Here is an 11,448-nt window from a genome sequence, read left to right on the forward strand (position 1 = left end):
CAGATGAGAAAACTGACACGCAAGTTGCGGAAGGAATACCAGCTGACTAAGCGTAGTGCCGACGCAAACATCGAGGACCAAAATATAACAAGAGCATGTATGGAAGCTAGGGAAAAATGGAAAGCAGCAAACAAAAGATACAAGGAAAGCGTAGTTGATGCTAAAAGGACACACTGGCAGGATTATGTAACCGCACAGACTAGAGACAAGCTGGACCCATGGGGTGGCGTTTATAAACTCCTAAGAGGCAAGAAAGGGCCGACGGACTTGATGGCTGTGGACGTAGACGGTAGAGTTGCGGCATCCTGGCAGGAGGCAGCGGCTGCCCTAACAAGAACATTCTTTGGACCAGTGGTGGAATTGCCGCACAATGTTGAAACGATCACCGACGATGAAGGGGCCGAGTCGAGTTATGAGGTAACCAAGGAGAAAATAGCAGAACTGTTACGAAAAGTGAAGGGCCGGAAAGCCCCAGGGCTCGATGGGTTAACCGGGTCAACGATCAAGAAAATTTTCAACCTAGCACCGGAATATATCGTCACCATCATTAACAAATGCTTCCAAGACGGAATTTTCCCGCGACAGTGGAAAAAAGCAAAGACCATCATTCTGCTCAAATCCCCTGATAAGCCAAAGTCACAGCCACGATCATATAGGCCAATATGTTTACTGCCCGCATGGTCCAAAATACTAGAAAAGTTAATGGTGGAAAGGCTTGCCGAAGATATAAAAAATAAAGAAAGGGTGTCCGCAAAACAGTACGGGTTTACAGCTGGTAAGTCCACCCAAGACGCCTGGTTAGATGTAATAGAAACCGTCGAAAAATCCGAGTCGAAATACGTGCTGGGCATCTTCATAGACTTTGTAGGGGCGTTCGATAACATTAAATGGGAAGCAATTTTTGCAAAATTAGACCGGATCAACGCGAGAGATAGTAAACTATGGAGGTCATACTTTAGGGATAGGTGGATCGTTATCACAGGAAGATCAGAAACTTACACACGTGAGGTCACACAAGGATGTCCTCAGGGTTCAATATGTGGACCATTTATTTGGAACATGATAATGAACGACCTGCTGATCTCGCTGGAGGAAGCAGAAGTGAAATTCGTAGCGTACGCAGACGACTTATTGGTCATGATAGAGGGGAACACCAGGAGAATAGTTGAAGAAAACGGCATGGCAGTGGTGCAAAAGGTGGGTACCTTCGCAGACGGCGTAGGATTGACGGTGTCCATGTCAAAGTCCGAGTGCATGCTCCTGAAGGGGATTATGGCACCTACGAGACCTCCCTGGATTAAGCTTAACAACCAAGTAATCAAATATTCGACACAGGTAAAATATCTTGGTTTAATGGTCTCCTCGCGTCTAAACTTCCTCCCACACTTTATTAATTTGAGGACGCGCCTGACAAACCTAGCAGCCCAGTTCAGAAGAGTCACAAGAAGAAAATGGGGCCCATCCATCTCGACACTTAGAATATGGTGGAATGGTGTGTTCTCGGCATTATCTTTATACGGTTCGGCGGTTTGGCTGGGTGAATTGAGAAAATCTACAATACGAGACGCGTTAGATAGATGTGAGAGAGTGGTGTTATACGCATGTCTCCCAATATGCCGGACAGTGTCAACCCCAGCCATGCAGGCGATAATGGGAGAATTGCCATGGAGATACAAAGCACTCGATTTAGGGCTCAGATACAGGCTGGAAAGGAATATCAATACCCCGAGAGACCTAGCCATTGATGTGACGGATGTAAGAGACAAGACACCTAAAGAGATAAAAAAGTTTATTAATGAAAGGTTACAAGAGAGCTGGAGACACGAGTGGGAAGAACAAACTAAGGGACGCACAACATATGAATTTATCAAAAACCCTGCCATAATTAAAGATCTCCATTGGTTCCAACCCACTCTCGAGCAATTATTCATAATCACAGGGCATGGAACACTGAATAAATACCTTTATGACAAAAACATCTCTGACAATGCCGACTGCCAATGCGCACAAGCCCCTGAAGACTGGAAACATGTACTATTTGATTGCCCATTGTACACAGACTTACGCACTTGGGATCCAAACCTGAGAAACAACATAAACCGGTTCATGGAAGAAAGAGTAGAATATGAAAAGTTCCGAAATTTCTGTGAGTCTGTCTTTGCCAGGAAAAAGGAGACTCTGGTGACGTAATCCCCAAAACCACTGTTACTGAAAAGTCTTCGCTACTTTTATTACATTCATAACTTTCCCCCCTCATTATACAACGGAACCTTCACGCTGACGACACTCAATCCATAGTTGGTATCTATCTCAACATTTTAATAGCTATATGCATCCTCATTTAACCACACTCATTCTTCTAATTACAAATATCATATCACGTCATAATACCTCCTAATTCCAAATAGCCAAATATTCCATCTTATTTTCAAATCTCTAACTTCCTGCATCATATACGCATCCTTATTCAATAATATATTCTTAATTCTTAACACTTTCATAACTCATCTTATTCATATCTTATTACACAATACTCACATATAGATATATATATATCTATTATCCTAATTTAATCATTTTATATTCATCTACTTCTTATTTAACATCCTAATTGCAACATACTTACTAGAGTATCGCACATTCTTATCTTATTACTTACTACTCCATATTTATCACTCCATATGTCTTATTTAACATCCTAATTGCAGCATACTTACTAGAGTATCGTACATTCTCATCTTATTGCTTACTACTCCATACTTATCACTCCATATTAATAACCCCTAATTTATACTGAGTCTACTTATTTATCTTAATTATCTTAATACATTTTTATATTTATATCTCAAGTTTAAGCTTCAAAGTTTGTCGGGTTATAGAAGAAAATGGCGGAGGTGCCGGGCCACAAATGAAAAAATGGTGGAGGTGCCGGGTCAGAGAGAAAAATGGTGGAGGAGCCGGGTAAATGTGAAAAATGGTGAATGCGCAGGGTTACCGGGAATTGTTAATAATACGATAAAATATGTGAATATACTTATCTCCCTTATATATCTTAGAAGACGAAACAGCAACAACGCCTCTGATGATAACTCACCCCTTGCTTGGTACTCCCTTATGGGGCCAAATGGACAGGGGATCCAGTGGTTTTTAGTACAATTCAAAACACGATCCAGGATCTGGTAAACGAACTGGGTTATTGAAAAGCGTAAATAGGTTGACACATATATTGAACAAAACTCTTACAGTCGTCTATATCTCCCTGCCAGGATGTGTACAAGAGCATTAATTATATAGTTTTAATCCTACGATAGCATTGTTAGTCTTATCTATCTTAAATTACTTAAGTTTTACATATTAGTGTTGTCTTAATAGTCTTAAAAATATACATGTCAGTCATTAGCAGGTACTCTTAGTCTAGTCTTGTATACAGTCTTTAAATTAACACTCTAGTCTTAAGTATTCTAGTCTTAGGTATTTTTACATGTCAGTCATTAGTCTAGTTTTGTATACAGTTTGTATATAAATACCCTAGTACCTGTAATTTCTAGTCATATAGTTTAATTTACTTAATTTTATTTACATTAGCTCCTAAGTACACGTGCATGTTAGTCTTAAATATTAGTAATGATTAAGGTAAAGTAGCGCAAAATTTGGGCATGACTTCGATCAAGGGTAGAAATGGCGGAGAGCTGGGATGCAGGTGCCCGTTGATATCGTGTCCCCCGAAGACGGTCGCTACCTGTAACAATAGAAAACAAGGTTAGACATCGAATCATAAAAACTTTAACTTTTAAACATACCTTGGGCGTCGATTTAGTTCTAGGAGGTAGTCCTGTAGTAGCCCGTACCTGTAACCGACAATTGACATATATAGTAGATGTAAGACCTAGTTGTAGTAATAATAACTGTAACTTACCGCCGCCTATGAGCTGAGTAGTAGAGGCCAGTTCTGTAACAAGACAAACATTAGTTTTCAGAGAGAATAGAGGCATGAGAACTTACAGGTTTTGGGAGCCGAGCCTGATGATGCCTGGGAACTGAAACAAAAGAAACATATTTAATAAACAGGATAATAAAAGACCTAACCCTAACATCACAGAGACTTACCAAAACCGTGACAGCAAATTAGAGGCCGGATGACTAGCGCTAGGGAAGAAGATCGTCTGCAACAGAATAAAAGACAAATTAACACTACATTACTCACTACCATAATACCTAAACTACATTTACATAATAACCTAACACTACCTTAATCTAACTTTTATTTACAGAGTGGACTTCTTCACGCAGGTGAGGGCACTGCTGGTCAAAGCCCACGGGCGATTCCAGTAATCCCTTCGGGGTTGGCGATCCCGCGTACCCGAGCTGGCAAAACTCAGTGCCTTGCATGTAAGTGCATAAATGAGGAGCCGATTCAAAGGCGGGGATTCGACCGGTGATCCGGGCTAACTCTACGGAGGCTAGTCGCGAAAAATCGGTACTACGGGGGCCGGTTGCCCACGGGGGTTATACCCCCGGCCGGCCATTGGCGTTGGACTCGTAGTGGTGGTGGTTGGCCGTATGCTGGTCAGTGGCGCGTCGGGCGTGGTATAGCACACCCCGCTGCGCTCGGCGTGCTGCGAATAGTGTGTGAGTTGCGTAATCAACTCGGGTACTGGCCTGCTTAGTCAGTAGACGATGGATAGTAGTCCCCCTCACCAGTGGGGCGTTCCGGAGGGCTTACACCCAATGGGCGGTACTGGTAGACTTCGGTCGCGTTGATCGGGCGTATCCCGATCCCTCGCCATACGGGGCCGTGTCGTAATGCCCAATGGGCGGGTGTGGCACGTTAAATACAAACAAATGGGTATATATATATGTCCCTACCCACTCACTTTTGGTTCGTTTGTCGAAGAGTGCGGACGTGTTTCTTGGTGCTCTGAAACAAAGTGTTTGAATTGTATCGTGGGGGCTATAAACGTAAGGAAAATTATAACCTTACCTATTTGGGGCTTGTCCCGCGCCACGTGTTTGGTGACAAGTGCTGTGTGCTGGTAGTGACGTTAGTGCGGCTACGAGGGGCCCCGTTGTGAGCCCCCTTGGTGGGTTGAACATAGACATTGCGGCTGTTCCCCCACCCGGCACAGCCCCCAGGAACCTGCAACCAAAAGTTGTGATATTAGGCTAAGTATTAGATTTTAGCTAGGTTAGGTTTTATATTTACATTAATTTTAATCTGTTATTGGTCTTGTTTCTCTTTTAATTTTTAACTACGTATTTTTATTTTTACAATTATTTTATCTACACGACATTTTTTTAATCATCATTGTATTGTCTCTTTTTAACTTGTTTATGGACTGGGTGTGGCCTTGTGTTACACCTGGTCCATTTTGTCATTAAGGGAAATTCGCTCACCTCGAACTGAGAGCGTTGTTATTGCATTGACCCCACGCGCACCTCGAACTGAGGGAACTTTACACCTTGCACTCCTATATATTTGGCCGCCATGTCTTCCAGTGAGGAAGACGACTACAACACCAGTCACCGTCCCCGAAATTCCCTGATTAGAACGCCGCCTGAAAGGCATAAGGAGGATGTCAATACGGGTAAGAGGAAAGCCGAAGAAGATTATGCGCTGAGAGGACATGCCAAACGTGCAGTCCTAGAGAGTATTGAAATAGTTGATGACGTCTTCGAGGATGGTAATCTTGATATGTCTAGGAATCTGGAAAAGATTAACAAGATCATTAGAGGAGTCCGCGAGAGGCAAGATTAGCTTCGGAAAGACTGAGCAGGCCAAAGTCCTCCATGGAATGAGCGACATATATGAAGAGCTGGTTGCAATCCTAACTAAGCAGCAGAGAACCCTAACGGATTTAGTGCAAGAGAAGACAAAAGTTCAGATTAAACAAGAAGAAATACAAAGATTAAAGACAGAAATTGAAAGAAAGGACATAGCATATGAAAACTTGTTAAGACAAAATAAAGAACAAAACAGGAAAATGATCGAAGAGCTGAACTCGTTAAGGTTCAATGATGGTAAGGAAGGACAGAACGACATACAAAACAAAAACAAAGATAATGCACCCAAGCCTAGAACTAGATATGCGTCCATCGTCACCCTACAAAAAGGAGACGACATGGAGGGTATGGCTGCTGAGAATGGATCACCTCAGAGGCGGGCTATCAAGTCCGTCCTCAAGGAGAACTTAAGTATTGACAGCATAGGGGGACCTACTAGGGCGATAATTCCACTTAAAAGAGGCGGAGTTCTTATCGAATCGTACAACGACGGCCAGAGACGCAAAATTGGGGAATTGCTTAAGAAGGATACCCGCATAGAGTACCGTGAGGTTAAAAACATTGAGCCGGTGCTGCAACTGAGCGGCGTGGAAAAAGGTTATACCGACCCAGAACTGATTGACGAAATCCATAAACAAAATCCGTTCCTTATGAACACTATTGGAATTGAGGGTTGGAGAGCTGGGACCAAGATTTTGTCGCGCAGAGACTGCAGAAACAGAAATAAACAGAACATTTTAATGCAGGTGAGGCCGCTGTTCCTAAAAGCTATAGAGGCAAATAATGGCAAAATCATATTGGACCTTTTATCCATTTTTGCTGAGGAAAGGTTGCGTGTGGCGGTGTGTCACAGATGTGCGCAATACGGCCACGTCCAGAAGTACTGCGCAGAACAAAACTTGATTAAGTGTCCTAAATGTGCGGGCAATCATCCCTTAAGCGATTGTACCAGCAATATCAAAAAATGTCCCAATTGTGCTCGGTATGGTAACCGTGATAATGAACCCCATGCTGCCACTGATGTGGAATGCCCCTTCTATAGAAAGCGCCTCGAGATAGAGAGGAGAAAGGTTAAATACTCAGACGAGATATGCAACTGAGGGTGATGCAATACAACTGTCAGAGGTCACAGAGCGTTGTGGCGGATGTTGAGGGCAGGTTTAATGAAGATATGATCGATATCTACCTGCTTCAGGAACCCTATGTGGTCCATGGGCAGGTGTGCGGTTTAGGTAGTGGGTTAGACGTTTATTGTGCGGGAGAGCGGCCTAAGGCTGCTGTTGCGGTACGTAAAGGTGTGGGTGATGTTGTATTGAGAAATGAATGGTCGAGCGACTGCATGGCCGCTGCACATATTACCTTAGGTGACCAAATGATCCTCGTTGTTAGCCTATACTGCCAATATGGAGGCGACATTGCCCAAGATATAGAATCGGTTCGTAGGGTGGTGCAGGGATCCTCATCGGTTCCACTCTTATTAGGTCTAGATGCCAACGCTACTTCGATGGTATGGCACAGTAAAAACATGGAAGCAGCGAGAGACAGGGATATCAGGGGTGACATCTTGGCAGATTATATTATTGAAAGCGGACTGCTGGTCTTGAACGAGGACAGTGAATTTTTTACGTTTGCTGGACCAGTTGGTTCCAGTGACATAGACGTCACTCTCGCAAATATATCTCTGGAGCGGACTTTTACGTGGGAGTGGAACGTGCGTCCAGAACTCGGGATCAGCGATCATAACCCCATGGTTATTGACCTGAGGGTAATAAATTCTTATGGCAGAGTGCAGGAGGACGATAGGGTGTGTACGAATTACCTAAGTACCGAGGATTCCAAGATAGCGTTCAGGGCGAGCATTCTGGGCAATGCGAACAGCATGGGACCTGAAACATTCCAGCGACTGTCCTTGGAGGAGATGCGTCAGTGTATTGAAGGTTGGGTGGAAGTGGCATGCGAAACGTCCCGGACGAAACAAAAACGTAAGAACCCTGTACGATGGTGGACTCCCAGCTTGTCCACACAACGCAGCCAAGTCAGACATCTCAGGCGCCAATATCAAATGATGTTGAGGAGAAGTGGTAGGAATGGGAACGCGAGTGCTACGAACGACGACGAAGTAGCAGAAGTGAAAAGACGGTGGACGTCCGCTAGTAGACGATACAAGGAGAGTCTGAGGAAGGCGAAATTTGATAGTTGGAAGCAGTTTGTACACGAGACGACGCAAGTAGGTAAAGACCCCTGGGGAGGAGTGTACAAGACGTGCAGAGGACGTAAAACTGCCACCGATATTGCGGCCATCAAATCTGGGGACAGAATTTGCGGATCGTGGATGGAATCGGCAGAGGCATTGCTGGAATCATTCTTCGGTGAGTACCGCCCGGATGATGTACATTACCCTATCGTTCAGAACGTGCCCCTGCAAACTGCTGAGCTGTCGCTCGAAATCCTGGGAAGCGTGGTAAGGGAAATAAGAAGTCGTAAGGCCCCAGGTCCTGATGGTATTACGGGCTCCATCGTTAAAGAATTCTTCAAAGCTGCTCCGGACTTCCTGTTGACTTTGATGCGACGCTGTTTAGACGACGGTGTGTTTCCTACCAGCTGGAAAGCGGCCAAAGTGATTACGCTCCTAAAAGCCACCGACAAGCCCAAAGAACTTGCTAAGTCTTACCGACCCATATGTTTACTCTCAGCGTGGGGAAAAATTTTAGAGAAAATAATGGTAAGACGACTTAAAGAGGACTGTGCCGATGCTAATCTCCAAATATCCCCGATGCAATTCGGTTTTACGACAGGAAAGTCCACTGTGGACGCGTGGCTGAAGGTAGTGGAATACGTCAGACAGAGCACCTCGAAGTATGTTTTAGGCCTGTTCATTGATTTTACTGGTGCCTTTGATAATATCTCCTGGGACGCCATCCTCAAGAGGTTGGTTGAGATCGGTGCCAGGGACTTGGGGCTCTGGAACTCATACTTTAGGGATCGGAAGGTCACGCTCGAAGGGAATACCCAGAAGATTACGAGAGGAGTTAGCCGTGGATGTCCGCAAGGGTCCATATGCGGCCCGTTCATCTGGAACGTAATGATGGATCCTCTGTTACGTCAGCTTAAAGATCAGGGAGCAGTTTGTGTGGCTTACGCTGATGACCTTTTGATACTAGTGGAAGCTGATAGCAGAGTGTGGTTAGAGCGTAAGGGCACTCAATGGATGGACGTAGTGCGTGAATGGGCCGGAGGAGTAAATCTGACAGTCTCTGAGGCAAAGAGTGTTTGCATGCTATTGAAGGGCATTCTATCCAACACGCGACCGCCGTGGGTTAGAAATGGCCCCAGGAACCTGCCGTACCAGAAGAGAACCAAGTATCTGGGAATAACTGTAGCGGAGAGACTCAATTTCCTACCCCACTTCCAGGACGTAAGACTGCGACTAATCAAGTTAACCGGACAATTTAAGAGGGTACTACGTAAAAAATGGGGACCTTCACTGAGGAATATCAGGACGTGGTGGAGTGGCCTATTCTCGGCAGTCGCACTATATGGAGCCGAGGTCTGGTTTAGAGAAATTGAGAAGGGGTACATACGAAGGGCGGTAGAGCGGTGCCAAAGAATTGTTACTTATGCAATTCTCCCTTTCTGTCGGACAGTCTCTACGGAGGCTATGCAGGTGCTTTTGGGGGAACTCCCATGGCACCTGCAGGCTATAGGTAGAGGCATATTCTACGAAGTCAGAAACTACAGGGACTTACCGGAGAACGGGTATATAGGCGTTGACGAACTGGAGGGACTCACTACTAATCAAAAGAAGACCAAGATCTTTGAAAAACTCCACCAGGTTTGGGCTGATGACTGGCGAAATACCACGAAAGGCAGGGTGACATATCGATTTGTTCCTGACCCGAGAAAAATCAAAACCTTGACGCACTATGCTCCGACAATGGAAGAACTTTTTATTCTCACTGGCCATGGCTCCATGAACGCCTATTTGTATGATAGGAACATTAATGATACCCCGGAGTGTGACTGTGGTGCTATTAACGAGAGCTGGCAACATATTTTAAGCGAATGCCCACTGTATGACGAACTTAGGACATGGAACCCAGCGGAGCCACTAATAAACTTCTTAAATAATAGTACTCTCTACATGCAATTAAAAACCTTTTGTGCCGAAGCCTTTGAACTAAGGAAAATGAGGGGAATCGATAATGCCTAATCTTAATATCTTTATTCATCCTATTAATATATACAAATATCCATATTATCTTAACTAACTCCTTATTTTAACTGGGTTGATCATAAACTCCATATTACTATTATTCTGCAATTTCGTACTGTTCTATTCTATTATTATATTCTATTATTCTCAATCATATTTAAATTCTAATTACTCCATATTAACTCATTTACTCCATATTAATTACTCCATATTATTATCACCTTGTATTCGTATACCACACCGCTTTAATTCAATATGTCTAATGATATAGCCATCCTAATTGTATATTCTTATTTTCTAATTTTCAAACCCCAATTCATCCCTTATTATTATTAAATTTTCAGCTCTTATTATCTACCATACCAGATATTAATGTTTAATTGCATTACTACCCTTATCTAAACCTCTCCATATTATTATCTCTCAACTATTAATACACTACCTCCATATTTATAACCGTTTTCAGTTATCAATACTCATTACACCTTATTGAAAATCCCTCCATATTTATACAAATTATCAGTATTTCTTCTCTACGTTTACTTAATGTGACATCTCGATATCTTATTGTACCTACCTTCTTAACTTTTGCTCATCTTAATATAACATCTAAATATCTCATTCTACCTACCTTCTTAATTTTCGCCCATCTTCTGATATCTGCCCTCAATATCTGTTGACTTACTGGCGCTACCCCCATAGGGCTCTGGGACAGGAGATCCCATAGTTATGGAAGCCTATGCACTGCTATTATTATGACCTGACAGGTTAATGAAAAACAAAATACGCTTAATATATATATTGATGACAATTCTTGACAATACATTTTATTTATACACCCTAGTTTTTAAGTTTTAATCATTTCATTTATACATATTTTATTTTAAACTAGTCTTAAGTATTTTACCTTTTATTTATACATCCTAGGCTCTAAGTTTTAATTATTTTATCTATGCACATTCATTTTAAACTAGTCTTAAGTTTCTTAACATAATAACTAACACTCTTTTTATCTAGCTTAGCTAGTATCTAACAACTGTAATCTTAAGTATTTTATTTTCCCCGCACTTGTGTCTTCTAAACAGATAATTGGTGGAGGCGCCGGGATGGTGCGATCTCCACAACCGTGGCTGGAAGACTCACATCTGTAACAAGAGGAATGATAGGTTAGATATGTTAAAAAAGGACTGTCTTAATATACTTACACAATGAATGGCTGACACCGGGATTGTGACACCGTAACTCCATACCTGTAACAATAAACAAATTAATATAAATAATGATAGCTACCTCAAAACTTACCAGGGGGGAGCTGTGCTGCTACCATCTGGATCTCTAGATCTGAACAAAAAACAACAGTTAGCTATTACACAATGTTAATTAGTTACAGTTACCTTACCTCCTACGGAAGACGTCCGGGGACCCGATGACAGACCTGGCTGGCGACGTTCATC

This window comes from Zophobas morio, unplaced genomic scaffold, assembly GCF_036711695.1.
Source record: "Zophobas morio isolate AGI-343-1 ecotype UQ-CSIRO unplaced genomic scaffold, CSIRO_AGI_Zmor_V1 ptg000510l, whole genome shotgun sequence".
Classification (NCBI taxonomy): domain Eukaryota; kingdom Metazoa; phylum Arthropoda; class Insecta; order Coleoptera; family Tenebrionidae; genus Zophobas; species Zophobas morio.